The sequence below is a fragment of the Lagopus muta genome, chromosome 13 (assembly GCF_023343835.1).
Source record: "Lagopus muta isolate bLagMut1 chromosome 13, bLagMut1 primary, whole genome shotgun sequence".
NCBI lineage: Eukaryota > Metazoa > Chordata > Aves > Galliformes > Phasianidae > Lagopus > Lagopus muta.
In genome coordinates, this window is record NC_064445.1 from 14162028 (window position 1) to 14176731 (window position 14704).

General features: G+C 42.9%; 1 long non-coding RNA gene across 1 annotated transcript in view; it reads left to right on the top strand.

The window, feature by feature from the left end:
- Window positions 1–5216: 5216 nt before the first annotated feature.
- LOC125699731 (uncharacterized) overlaps window positions 5217–14704 on the top strand; it is a 35248-nt gene continuing 25760 nt past the window's right edge. The window contains exon 1 of the long non-coding RNA XR_007379686.1: window positions 5217–5359. This is a non-coding gene — a long non-coding RNA (uncharacterized LOC125699731). The remainder of the gene's footprint in view (window positions 5360–14704) is intronic.

The following is a 14704-nucleotide window of genomic DNA, read 5'->3' on the forward strand; positions in this document are numbered from 1 at the left end:
CTTCCATCTTCCACTGCAGCACGTAGCACTTAGCAGCTAAATAACAGCAAAGGGAAGAAAGTAAGAAGCACAGAGGACAGAAGGGTGCTGTATTTCCAGCTGAGACACGAGTACCCGGGATGAGAAGAGCCAGAGCTAAGGCTGCTCTGCCTGTCCATGTAATGGCTTCCTTCAGGGCTGCAGCAAACAGCCCCTTCCCTTCATCGGTGTGTGTTTTTTCTACAGCCACCAGGTGACAGTAACACCTGCACGATGTAGCAGCCAGGGCCTGTCTGATTTTTGCTTCTTTATCCTTTTTACTTAGGTTCCAGGTTTGCAGAACAGTGAAGATATGTCACAGCAGAAATACAGGCATGGTCGCCTCCTCATGGTCCAAAATCAAGAGGGAAGTAAAAAATATTGCATGATTATGGTAATTAAATTCATGTGAAGTTATTTTTTCTTGTCTTAACCTTTTTACTTGCACAATTCCTGTTTTCCAGGCCTTTGGGATGCTGCAAACAAGTTGAATGCTTCTGTTCCTTCTCCATTAATGATGATGTGGGTCTGATCCAACTGTATTTCTGTGCACTGGAAAGTTGGAATACAGAGCCTTGTTTGTATCTGAGGGGTGGCAAACCTGCTTCTTCCCTCCTGGTCCTTTTCATCATGCAGACTGGGAGAAATATTCTGTTTGTTACTTAAAAAAGTGTATTTTTCAAGTTAATGTTTTTTCTTGTAAATACTCACTCTCTCTTGTTATTACATTAGCTATTCTTTGTTCTTCCACAAAGCAAGTTTCAGTTTACAGGTACATCTGCTTTCCACTCCACAGCTTTAAGTCGTCAGGAAAATCTTAAAACCTACTTAATGAAGCCTTTTAAATGCTCACCCTGCACTTTTGAGTGAAGTGCAATTTATATTTCATAAAAGTAGAAGCTGAGCTGCAAGCTGTAAGTAATTATCATATAATTAAATGTCTACTATGAAAGAAATGAAAACTCACGCTTCTTGGGAAGCTTCCGTGACTGGTTTATGCAATAGCAAATTAAATTACACTTCTTCACCTCATGAACATTCTGGAGGTACGTTAACCCAGTTTGGAAATGCACCTCTGAGACTGCTAAGCTGCTTTGAGAGGGGAAGGAAGTTGATCAAAGCAGCAGATTCCATGGGCCAGGTAGAAGAACATGTAAATATGTGATGGGTTCTGCAATCTGGACTGTTTGCCTTCTTGTCTGGGAACACTAGTAGTTAATAATGAAGAAATCAGCCCTCCTGAAAAGTAATTTAAGTGAGCTATCCTGTTATTAGATTATTGATACACTGCTGGGTTCCAGCAGATGTGGTCTTTCTCTGCAGGAGAGAAAAACATTCAATTTGCTGCGTATTTTTGGGTAGGAAATCTGGACAGAGGAGAAACTCTTCATGTATTCAGATATCCTATGTACTAAGCTATGAATCCCCTTCTGCTGCCCAAGGAAGGCAGCGAATTCACGGGCAATGCACCTGGTGAAGCTTGTGGTGAGGAACTCCAGCTCTGGGTGTGAACTGTTCCTTTCATTTGACAGCTGCTTTTAACAGCTGCTTCTGTTAATCATTATTCAAATAACGGCATTCTACAATGAAAATTTCATGACAAGGAAGGATAGGAAGTAGCATACCAACATGTACGTTCTGTGTTCTTGCTATTCGTGTTTTTGGTGGTTCATGGCTGGAGGGATGTAGCTGGCTTAGTTTCACCTGAAAGCAGCAAAAACTGAATTATTTAAAGATGAGAAGCTCTGACTTGGAGCTGTTCTAATGCAAGGAGCTGCTGCAGTAATAGTCTGTTACGGCTTTATGCAGATGATGAATGAAATATTTTTGTGTGCTGATGGAATTTAAGAGCAGTTTCTGTATGACTTACCTTAAAGAACAGAAAGAATGAATGTTTCATCATATTTCTGTAGTACTCTGATCTCACACACAACTTGTGTTCCTGTACTGCAAAAAGAGAAGACTGAGGATAGATTGTGAGAAGCTCTACTACTTTGCTGCTTGAGGGTCTAATGAACCCCATTTTTATCTCCTCAAAGAAGATACAGCTCCTGCTGCCTCCAGTGTATAGCATAGTGATAGTTAAAAATCTTAGTTTGCTATTGTATACAAGGTGGTGATGACAATGTGGTGGTATCCTTCATGGCATGCCAAGGGGACATACAGTTGGCGTTGGCTTTTTTTTCCCCTCTCACTTTTTTCCTAAGGTTAACAACTTAACCTTGACTTCAGGCTGTATTTTTTTCTCATTACACTTCTCCATTACACATTATTTGGTTTGGTTACAGTCACTAGAGTTTAACTGCTCTGACATATTAATTTTAAGGGCATAAATGACTTCATTAAAATAATGTCCTTCAGGTAAGTGTACTTCGCACTGTGATTGGAAGTGGACAAAAAGAAATATGAAGCATCAGCTCTTCTGTATTAGTAATATATTATAGAAACCAAAACCAGTACAACGTATAGATATAAAAAAGCTGTTTAGTTAACTTGAGGTTACCCAAGCCCCTTAAATCCTTTGGGGATGGAATAGCTGTTGGATGAGGTCACTCCTAAGGGTTAAGTTAAGATTTCCTTAATAAAACAAGCCCAGAGCCCCAGTGTGAGTTGGGTCCATCAGACACCCCTTGTTGCATTGCCACAAAAAGTGCCCAGGACGAAACTTACTGTCCTCTGGCAGCCCTTTTGGAAATAGAAAGCAAAACCCAAAAAAACCTTCAATATGTAGCTTACATCTTTCCATTGATTATGATCAGTCATTTGTATAACCATCAGGATTTTCCTTCGTAATGTGCTTTTAGGCAAACCTTTGCTTTATGTTTGGAATCTCTCTTCATTTATATGCAATGCTGGTTTCTTAGTCTCCCTGCTTATTCAGCCTTATTTCTTAGCAATAATCACATGCTTGTTAGGAATCAGAAACAAAGAGGAATGCTGTTTGTTGTATCCTGATAGGAGATGTTCATGGGAAGTATGTTAGATTTAGAATAGGTGCTTGGAAACCAAGGCTGCTCTCGTGTTGCCATTGCTAGACTCCCTGCTTCAGACTCTAACCCTGAGAAGTCACAGTAAATTCAGTTAAAAGAGGAACGTAGCTTCTGCTGCTGGATGATACCAAGAGAAGGAGGAGCAGCAGGCAGCCTCTCCAAACTAAGAATTGCTTTTTCTGCAAAGGACCTGCAACACCCCTGGCCAAGAAGCACACTGTAAACACTCCCAGCAAACCTCCAAGGTGAGGCTGAGATGGACGGCATTACAGCGATGCAGCCTGAGAACAGACCATCCAGGTACACCGACAAGTTTCCTTTCTGCCAGACCTTTCTCCCCAGCGCGATCCTGTGTTGCCTGGTCTGCAGCTGGGCCTGGTCCCTGAGGCTCCATGGGGGACTCCCATGTGTTGCCTCAGCTTCTTATGATGTGACAAACAGTATGAGCCTGCTCTTGAAGGTGTTTTGGGTGCATCCTTAGTGCAGCTGACATTTTAGCTGAGTGCTAACTCCTGCTTGCCCCTCCTTCTGCAGGGCTGTCTGGCCTTTTGTAAGGGCTCTGAGCTTCCTTCATGAATCATCAGGCTTGGATGTGCAAAATGCCTTGAGGTGGTATCTGGACATGTGTGGATGGACGTGTCCTGAAATCCAGTGTTAAAAAGCAGCACTTGTGCCTGACAGTGGGGGCTGAGGGGACCTGAGCTGAACCCCTTGCAGCCACGCAGCAGGCAGACAGCAGCTTTGTGGCCGAGTCCTTGGCTGCTTCCCTCAGACCCGCAGGAGCAAGGAAAGGCAAAAAGTGCTGGGCTGCTGCAGATGAAAAACCCTTCCTAAAAAATGAAGTTAAAATTGAAGCTGACCTGAGTTAAAAAGCAATTTTCTGAGAATGCAGAGGTGTGAGAGGAAGTGCTTGAATGCACTGTTAAGTGGGGCTGTGAGTGTGGGAGCCAGGGGGCAGCAGGAAAGGGCTGCTGGGGGAGCCCTGCCACGCGCCCGGAGCACGTCTCCATCATGGAGCACGCTTCGTGTGACCGCTGAATTCTGCCTGCATAAATGGATTTTAGAAGAATATATGTAATTTTTGAAACCACTTGACAAGGTAGTAATAAATCTGCCAGCGTTTCTACTTTGACCAAAGCTGAGCTGTAATTTGGGTTTCATTTCAATACCTAATGCCATTTTGGGGTGGGAAGAGACCTTCCTAGCTTTGGAATTAGATTTCTCTACAACAAGTATTATACTCAAACCTGTATCATTGCCTTTGAGGAGCAGCAGTATTTAAAATCCTCTGTAATGCAATAAGCCTGAGCTCCAGCTAAGCGTGTGCTGTGCTGGTATAATGCTGCACTGGTGGTGGCTCTTGTTATGATATCGAATGTGAGGTAAACACAGGGCTTTCTTCAGGAGTAATTAATAATTTAACCTCTGTGAAGTAGAGGTGGCACTTCATTTATCCCAAGTGTTCTTTGATTTTCTCTGTGGCCCATTTCAGCTGGCATCTCTGCCTTTCTCCCTTTCTCACCCACACTGGCTGCCTTCCTAATAAGCTTTTTCAGCAAAGTCCAGCTTTTTTATTTTTCTGACAGCACTAAGCTTTTATTTCACATAAAAATGATCGTGTCTTACTGTAAAAGACACCCTCTTTTGAGCAGATCACTGGTATGATGGGGAGCTGCAACCCTTGCAGTGGCTGCTGCAAAGCTGTACTCACTTTGCTAAGCACAGCACCTGGACCAGACCATGGAGTACCCAAGTCTGTCTGTGCACCTGTGTGTGAAGCTGAAAAGAATCTGTAGGGGAACTGTTAGCTCAAGGCCTGAACTGGTGATTGAGCACCTGGTGAGGGCTGTGGCTGCCCAGGGAGCACAGGCAAATTGTTTGCAGCTGTGCTCCCCAAGCCACTGAAAGGGGTGGAACCTGGGTGCAACCACCCTGGGCTCATATAAGGGTCAGCCATGGAATGGAAAGTGTATCTTGAAGCTAGACTGGTTCTTAGGCAGCAGTGCTGCATAGCCAGAGATCCCGTTCTCTGGTTGAATGAGTTCAACTTTTTTTTTTTCTTCTTTTTTTCTTTGTATAATTGGTGGCCTACCTGTGAATGTTTTGCCTGCTATCACCAAGAATTGTTGAGAAGCAATTTTGCTTCTTTGTGAACAGAATAGAATTGCAGTGAATTAATTTGGTGTTTGCTTCTGCTTTCAGATCTGCATGAAGTCTTGGAGCTGCCTGGCTCTAGGAGACATGAACCTGTACCCTGTGTGTGCAGTGCTACAGTAATTCACCAACCTGATGCCTTTGTGCTAGATGAAGTCTTGGTGATCATAATTTGTCTAGATCTGCCCCAAAGCAAGGTAAACCAGATCAACAAAGCACTTACTGCTTTCTAAAATGTAACTTATTTTATTTTAACTTTATAACTAGTATTTTCTACAAGCAAGTGCAGTCACAAAGCTTTGTTTTCTGTGAATTTGTATCTCATACTTGAATTTTGCTTGTGTATATGTAACTTTGGAAACTTTCCTGTTGTTTGAGTCTTTCTTAACATCTCCCTTGTGTGGATTTCCTAGTATCAGAGGTGCAAAGTTAATGGTATGCTTTTTCCCTTAAGGAAAACAGAGTCTTGCTCTTTGCAGCCACTCAGTTTCAAGCACTGTGTTACTGAAGCGATATAAGATGATGGAAGTCAAGTATTAGGAGAATAAGCAGGAAGGCATGCGGAATGAACGAGTTGATTGGAATGTCCCAATGACTATAAGATAATTGTAAAGGAATCTCATTTTGAAGTACTGGAAAATTGTATTTGGAAGGAGCATGACTGCGTTTTGAATAGGAGCGATCACAGATGGCGGCTCGCTGGTTGGAGGTAGTCCTTTCCCTGGATTTCCAGTGCTTCTTGTTTGTCAGTGGACGACAGGATATGTGGAAGTCTCCCATCACAAGCACAGCTCTACTACTTAGCCTTTTGTCATTCAACTTCTGCAGGGACAACTTGGCTGGTGGACACCACTCCAAAACTGCCCCAGGGCCTTTGGTCTCTGATGTTCCAGGTGCAAACCTGGTGAGGTGTGAAGGCTTTGCAGCAAAGGCAGGTGAGAGTCGGGGCCCTGGAGCAGAGGGCATGCTGCCTGGCAGTCTGCTGCTGTCCTTTTGCATGATGAAATAAGGAGTCCTGGGGGCTGTTTCCATTAGCAGGATTTGTTTAAAAAGCTCATTTATTTTTGATGTACCATTCTTATTTTAAAAGAATGCATGAAGTTCTGTTTTATTGAGCATGGCAGGAGTTGAGCAGTGGGAGACGTACTTTCTCTCCCTTACCTTTGCATTTTTAAGTCCTTCTTAACCAATCCAAAAAAAGCCTCTAAGTGGCTGTTGGTGTTCATCCAGAACGTGTTCAGATTTCCTTGTGCGTTCTGCCCATTATCCTGGTTTCTGCTGTCTGTTTTCCAGGCATACAAGTCACCATAAAGTAGTACCTAACAAAAAATCTCCCCAGCTACACAGGATTTGAGCGAGAGTTTTTTTCTTCTCTGGAGAGTTACTCTTGTTCCGGATGCCTGCATCCGTACTTAATAACTTGCAGAGAATCATCCAGCTCTTCGGAGTTAATAAACCTTTCTTATGTATATATAATAAATAAATATAAATATATAAATAAACTCTTATTTATGTCCAATACATATTTCACTGTATTTATTTCCAAAGCAACATAACGATGAAGGTTATTTAGCATTATTTTTTTCTTGTGTTTCCTGTAGTGTTTAGTCTTTAGTAATAAATCTATTTCCATTTTGAAGTGCTGCTGGCACTTCACAGGATCTGAGCAGAGCTTTGCTCAGCCTTTCCCCAGGCTGATGTGAGGATGCTGGTGCGTACCCATGTGTGATGCTTTGGGCCTTGTTTCAGCTGTGGGAAAAGCCTGTGCCACGCGGGTGTCACTGGAGGTGAATATTGAGGCAACCGATGGCAGTGATTCAGAGTATCAGCAGGGAGGCAAGGTGCGGAGATGTGACCCTAGATTATTTTTACCCCATAATGTGCAAATTGCAATTTAGCAATCCTAGCAGGTTCCAGTTTCAGAGCAACTGATGATTATTTTCAGTATACGTTTCCAGAGTATTTTCTTCCCCAAATTTAATTTGAGCAAAGAATGCTTTCAGCACTACAAACTAAATTGGTTGCAGCACTGTCACGTTGGCTTTATGTATTGCTGTTCCCATTTCTGGTGGCTAGGACACTTGTGCTTTTGTTTTACAATTAATATTTTGATGAAACCTCGTAAGGTACCGTAGGCATAAATATTTAATACCTTCCTCTCCATGTTTCTTTATTGCTGAGCTTGGTGATAAGTTAGTACTTCAGACTGAAATGCAGATAAAACAGTAATGTGAGCAGTTTAAATCTGCATTTTTTCCAATGCTCCTCTGGTCAGGACGACTGTGTTGCAGCAGGAGTATTGCTATTTAAAATTGTTTACCTCTGTGCTTCAGCTGAATGCTGCTGTATGTGATAAATGAGGTAAATAAAGGTGCCTTTCGGGTCCCAATAACTGCACAAGAAACCTAATCATTCTCACTAACATAAAATAATTTAACAAATGGAACGGTGCCATAGCAGCCTAATAAGAAATTTCTGAGTACTGCACCACATATGGCCAGAGACTCTTCAAGCATAATTCATGCTCCCCCCAGCTTTATGGTAGGCTTGTGTTTTATGTTTAACGTGGAATAAAATGTTGCACGTGGCATCCACAACACTCCCACATTTTTTTTCTTTTAAGGATATAGTTAACCTTTGATCTGGGTGTGAAGCAGTATGGGTTTTTTTTTCCCATGATAACTGGAATTGCTTTACCTTATGGATAAGATGTGTTGGAGTTGAGGGTAGGGGGATGGGAGGGAAGCAGACTTAAACCATTAGGTGTGGATTTTCATCTCCTTAGAGACATTACAATGTCATTTAAGTAAAACAGAACAATACCTTTAAAGATGGATACTGAAATGTCCGTCCTCTTCCACCTCCTGCCTCCTTCCCTGGTTCCCCCAGAAGAAAGCTGTTTCTGAACAGATGAAGTTATTACTATTTAATAAGAGTGATTTTTTTGCACAACACTAATGGGTTTCTGCTAGCCAAGATTGTGTCATCTGGCTTTGTTTGTATCTTTAAAATGATGTTGCTTAACAGAATAGAATTTGAGATAAGAGGAAGTTAATCCCCTGTCTTGTTAGGGTGATCTGGGTTACCTCCTGTAGAGAAGTGTTTGCATGTTCCGTGCACCTCCTCAGAGATTTGATCTGGAATTCAACCACCTCTGCATCTTGCGTACATACGATAAACATCTTGTGTTCCTGCCTCGAGTACATGCTAGTAGGAACACCAAGGAGAGAGCTAACAAAACTTCCAATTCCAAAGTGCAGTTTTGTTGCAGGCTTTATGTATTTATGCGGAGAGTCAACCTGTGTTCTTACCCTGTGCTTCCAAGCCTTTGTCTTGCAGATGCCGAGGCAGCAATGCAAATAAAAATAGAGCAGAGAGAAACGTGACTTCATTAAAGCTTTGGGAACATGAAGATGTGCTTATCCCAAAGTCTGCTGGTTAAAACAAACATAGGAACTGGTCGTGAGAGTGTCTCAATTCTAGCTGTTTCAATTGAACTGTTGCTTCAGATCAATGGGCACTGGCAGCTCCTTGGCCTTGCTACCTCTTGCAGCAGGTGAGGCTGGGTGCTGTGGGGGCTTTGCAGAGCTGTGCACAGGGGGCTGTGGCTGGCACAGAGATGCTGCTGTCCTGGGCTGCCCTCAGCCTCTGAGCTGTAGGGGTGGAGAAATCACTGCTGTGCCTTCGAAGAGCAGGAGTTGTGTTTCATTAACACCAGCCTGAGTGTCATGGTGGAAGCACAGATGGTGCGTTTTAAAAAACAAACCAGGAAACACTTTAAAATAAATGAGAAGCAGTTATTCTCTCCTTTGGTGCCTATTGTAAGCAAGTGTTAATGTGGCTGGGCAGAGTCTGTATACAGGCTAGATATTCCTGGTTTTGGTGCATTGGGAATGAATGAAGACAAAGAGGGAATTCAATCTGAATACAGCTACTCATCCCAAACATCAATGCCCCCATCTGAGCCTTGCTGATGAGCAGCTCTGCCAGAATGGGGCAGGGCTGTAAGTGCTGACCATGAGCACCACCATGCTGCAGGAGGATGGCTGGGTGTCTCCCAGCAGGTGGGCACTGCAGGCAAGTTTTGAGGGGGCCATGTTAAGAATCATTAGGCTCTCACCGGTCAGTATGGAGCTGATAGGGTGTTTTTCTGCTGAAGCCTGTTTACAGGAGCACAGTTGCAGTAAATTTCTCATTTTAAACATGGCTTCAGTTCATAGTGCTTTTTTTTCCTTGACATTTAAATTTCTTCACGATAAATTAAGGCAAATGTCTATATTAAACTAAAACTAAAAAAGGCCAAAACCTCACTACAAGCTAATTTTCAAGCCACTAAAGTAACATTTTTCAGTAAGCATTTACTTTTCATGTGGGTATCTTGTACCTTGTCAATACATTCTCATCCTGCTTTCTACATGTTCCTCTCCCCAAGAAGTCCCATACAGCCTAACGGATCAGTGGGATTTCCCCCACATGATAAACTGTTTCTCTTACTCCCATTAGTTTGTTTGGGAAGTTGAAAAGCTGGAGTAATCAAAAATAATCATTGGTGTCAAAACTATTATGAATTATTAAAAGAGGCACAACAATGGGAGCTACAGATGATTCCTCATTCTGAAAATGAGCACGTCTTACGTTATTGCTGCAGTAATTACCTAAAAATACCTAATACTTAATTACTTCCAAGGTGTCGATCTTCATAACTGTTTATTAGAAAATTCTAATGCGTGGAGCAGCTGCTTCAGCAAGCAAATCTAGTTGTGCTGAACCTGACATTCTGCTCTAAATATTATTCCATTTTGATCAACATTATTTCTCTGCGCATCTCTTGTTACAGCTGTTACAGATTGGGAAGGGAGGGTTTATCCAGCTGCAGTGGGAATTGCTTTGCTCACTCACGGCTGTCAATTTCCAACTGCTGGAGCAAGTGAAAATGTTTGCAACCAATTTGAAATGAGGAAGAAGCTAGAACAGTTGGTTTGTGACCCTGTGCTTGATTTCTTGGTGGTGTTTCAGCTGTATAAATGCCTGGTTCAGTTTACAAAGGCTTCCCTCTCAGGGAATGATCAACTGTGCATGGAGGGATGATGCTGGGGAAAGGGTGTGGAGCAGTGGGATGTGGATCAGCAGCATGCTGTGCCTTTGCAGAGTCCCCGTGCACTTGTTATTACTGGTGTTGGCTGCTAGAAGAACACTTGGCATTTTGAGTAGACAGCTTCAGTCTAGAGCACTTGTGAGGTTATCCTGTGTGAATTGCAGTGGAAACTGTGAGTGAATTAGGACAAAACGTAGCCTAGAAGTGTAAAATCTATCTGTTGTTTTGTGCAGTAAATGTTTAAGAAGTCCACAGTGAATGAGCACAATAGAAGCAACTGAAAAGCAGTAGGTCCTAGAAGCAAGCTCTTCAATTACCTGGCTAATGCAGAATTGTATAAACCAGTGACTTCAAACTCTTGTGTATTGCTGTTTTCTGTGGGTTTTTTTCCTATTTTCTTTTGGGGAAAAATGTGCTGGATCAGGTACTGTTAAGAAGCCCCGGGCCATCTCTTCTTCACTTCAGCAGCAGGAGATCTGTGCCTTTGAAGCACAAGGATTTCAGTTCCATCCTCCCACCTCTGCAGTTTCTTTGGAGACCGAGGCAGTGTTGCAATGCACTCCATTAGGCCTCATGCTATCCTTCATGCTTTGCCAGTGGCTGATGCACTAAATGTCCTTTACCCTCCTCCGTGCTGTTCCTCAAACATCCCCACAGCTGAGGCTGGGTTGGGGCTTTGCCACACTGCCTCGATCCATCCTGGCACGTTCTGGGACAGCAGCACTGTGCAACCAGGGAGGTCTGCCTGCTGCTGAGAGACAGCAAGAAATCACCCATGACCTAACGGTGATGTCTGCACTTATTTCTGATAGTTTGCCATTAAATCTGAGAGTAAACAGCAGGTGTCTGGAGGCATGGGGCTTGTTGGGAAACCTGTATATTTTGTTCAATGCTGTGGATGCTCTATGGCCTTAGTTCAGACCTGTTACACTGCATTATGTGTGTGTTGCATTGTGTTTAATGGGTATTCACTTGTTTGAAGAGCACTTGGTTCATTGCAAATCTTTTTGTGGTAGGTGCCTTGCAGGAACAAAATCCTCAAGCAGCGTCAGCAAACTGAGCTGACTTTGTGCAAATTTTGTGTTATCTAGCCTTTGTGTTTGTAGAAAATAACTAAGCCACAGTTTTCATTCGTTGGAGGGGAAATGAGTTTTTGTTAAATGTATGTGTGAGGCTGGAGCTGGGTCACCCTGAGAAACAAGGGAAAACCAGATGGTAAGGAGTCGGCTTGATTTCAGAACAGTGGGTGTGCATGAGGAGTGCCACTGGCTCCCATGGGCTGTGCTGCATCGGTCACCATGCAAATCCTCAAGGTATGGGTAAATGTGTGTTTTCTGATTTTTTTCTTTTTTTCTTTTTTAAGCAAAATCACATTTCTGTGGATTGCCTGTGACATCTGTAGGGAAGATATCACAGAAAAGAAAGCTTATAAATGACTGTAAAGCAAATGCCATCCTCAGGCTGATGCAAGACCACGCACCTGTACCAGCTGCAATACAAACAATCTTGTTTTCTGATGAATTCTGCCTCAAGGAACCCAAACCTTTGGGCTTTTATCCCAAATGAAAACTACAGCCTGTAGCAAGGAAGCACTCCTAGCATAGAGCTGCTTACTGATGGAAAACCTTCCTGCTCTTGAGTTTCTTATTTTCCTGTGTGCAGTACATTTAACTGCTAAATCCTCACCCTTTAGTAATCTCTGTGGATACCATTGCTATGGTAAAAATGAGAATAAGAGGAGTCACCAATAGTGATGTCCATGGAATGGGTAAACCCGAGGCAGGGATTTGTCTGAGGCTCTCTCTGGCTGTTGATTCCTGCACTTTGTTCCTCCCCTTAAAGGCTTTGGTGTCTGAAACAGGCTGTAAGGTTGGGGCCACAATTACTTTTATGAATTACCTGTAGATTTTTCACTGTTCAGAGTTCAACAATGTTGACCACGACTGCTATTCAGAGTTGTCTAGACATGGTGAAAAATATTCTAAGCCTTCCTGCCCCTTCCTCCTCTCAAATTGTTCCCTTTCATTCTGAGAAAAATTCAAAATTGAAATGTTTAAAAACAAATTTAAAAAAAATCCTGTTGTAGCAGATCCATTTACTACTGAATTACCTCCTGTTCTGTACCAAAAAGGTCAGATTTTACTTTTTTTTTTTTTTTTTTTTTTTTTTTTTTTTAATTTGGAAAACAGATCAAAAGTAAAGGGATCCAGAGGAGCTTAGAACTCAGTTACAGCTTTATGAAAACTAAATAAAGCAAATGCATTGTGGTGGTTTGTTGTATTTTACCTTGGGGGAAAGGGGGAGCTACCGTGAGCAGGTCACGTTCTACAGCAGACCCAGTTTATTCTCTTTTATCCTGGATAATGACTGTGATTCAGAAAAGAATGCAAATGTTTTTTCTTATTTCCTGTCTCTAAAATTGGGGCAGGGAATTTGTTTAAAAGATAACAAAAGGATTAAAATAGGATGCAAAACGTGCAATTATCTGTGGTAAGCAATGCTTTATGTTTTGGTTTGTGGGTTGTAAGTCTGTCACTGAAGTGTTCTTCACCTCGTGTAATATTTTGTGTGACTGCATTGCTTTTCAATTATACAGCTCAGAGGAAAGTTTCCACTGACAAAAGCAGTGAAAGCTCATTGCTTTTAGTATTGGGTTTTTTTTTTTTTTTTTGCTTTTTTTCTTTTATATCTCAAGTGCCTCTTCAAATACAAGTCCAAATGACAGGAGTCCAAGAGTTTGGAAGTTATTAGAGAGCTATGGATATATGCAGCTAATGAAATATGCTTGCATACAATATATCAAGACATGCAGAACACCGAGGAAAGCTCAGCAGTTCCAATATTTAATATAAGCTGAAGTTAAAGTATTATATATTTTTTTGCAAATGCAGCACATGCTAATCTATGGCTGAGCATTTGTCTAGCAGATTCAATTTCCACTCATAATCTTTCATTTACTTGTTTCTCTTTCACATCAACACAGTTGTGTGTTCTGAGCAGTGCTGGTGAGATCTGAAGTGGTGAAGCCAGGTGATGAACTGTGGCCAGGCAGTGGGCTGTTCAGGGGCCGTGCAGAGCAAGCTCGGCTTCTATTGGTTCTGCCTTAAATCCATCTTTCTCAAGTTTTCATCTGTGGTACTGAAGATGCACCAATGAGTGTCTGATGAAGGACCACACTGAGCCATGTTGCAGCTCAGGCAGAATGAGCAGTTTCTGCTGCAGTTGGCCCCAAACACTGATAACATGTGAATGAATTCAATTGCAGCACTGCTATGTGATGAGGGTGGTGTGATGCTGGTGAAGACCCAGCTGCTGCTCTCCCTGGCAGCAGCACATCTCATCACACGAGCCTTTCTGAGGCCTATCTGGTAATGAACCAGCTTGCAATTTTGAAGGCAGAATGAGAAATAACTGTTTTATTTAAAGCATAGTACTGAGTCTGCCACTTGACGTGCAGCAGCTTGTTCTGGAGTGGTTCTTGTCAAATTGTTCAAAACACAAGTTTTGAAAAAAAACAAACACAACTTTCCATCTCTGAACGCTTCCTTGCTGTGCAGTGTGTCTGGTAATCAGTGTGTACTTCGTGTTGCATTCCCCACCAGGCTACCTCCCCAAGTGCGGGGTGTTGGAGCAGCTGTGCAAGAGGGCTGTTGGTTTCTTCTGGCCTTCCTGCAGCATGGATGATCCACGTCCAGGGCTGGCTGTCTGTGCTGGCAGGGCTGTGCTTCGCTTCTAATCCTTAGTGCTTGCATTAATAAAATCTAGTGTTCACCTACAAGCCTTCTCTTCAGGGTGTCCTTTACCTATTTTGGCTAAACACCACCACAGCAGCTTTTTAAACATATACACTGCTCTCTCTTCTGTAGCTTGTACTGCTACTGTGAAAGCTGTTTTGCTTGTGAGCCCTTTTTTCTAGCTCGGTGTCAGCTTTGGCTCATGGGGCATTTCACCCCTGCAATAGTTTGAGATCACACACACTGAGGGAAGGCTTGTATCTCATAGCAAGAAATAAAGGTATGTGCAGTGCGTTCCTATACCCGAGGGGCTTGGCCTTTGCAGCCCAGGCAGTGATGCTTGGCAGAGCACAAACAGAGCTTGTGGCTGCTTCTGGGTGAGAAGTATCACAAGAGGACCCTGCTTATTGCCAAGTCCCACAACCAGCCCTGGGGTGCTTTCCAGTTGTTCCCACCCTGCACAGGTTCAGAGGTGAGCTCTGTCAGAGAATCACAGAATCACAGAATTGTAGGGGTTGGAAGGGACTTCCAGAGATCATCGAGTCCAACCCCCCTGCCAAAGCAGGTTCCCTACAGCAGGTAGCACAGGTAGGCATCCAGGCAGGTCTTATGGAGCTTGTTGTGTGTCTGGCAGTGGTGTCTGCCTTGGGAAGTGCCTGAGCTGTGAGTTGTCACAGGATGAAGGATCACTTGATACCAGCTTTGCTCTCGCA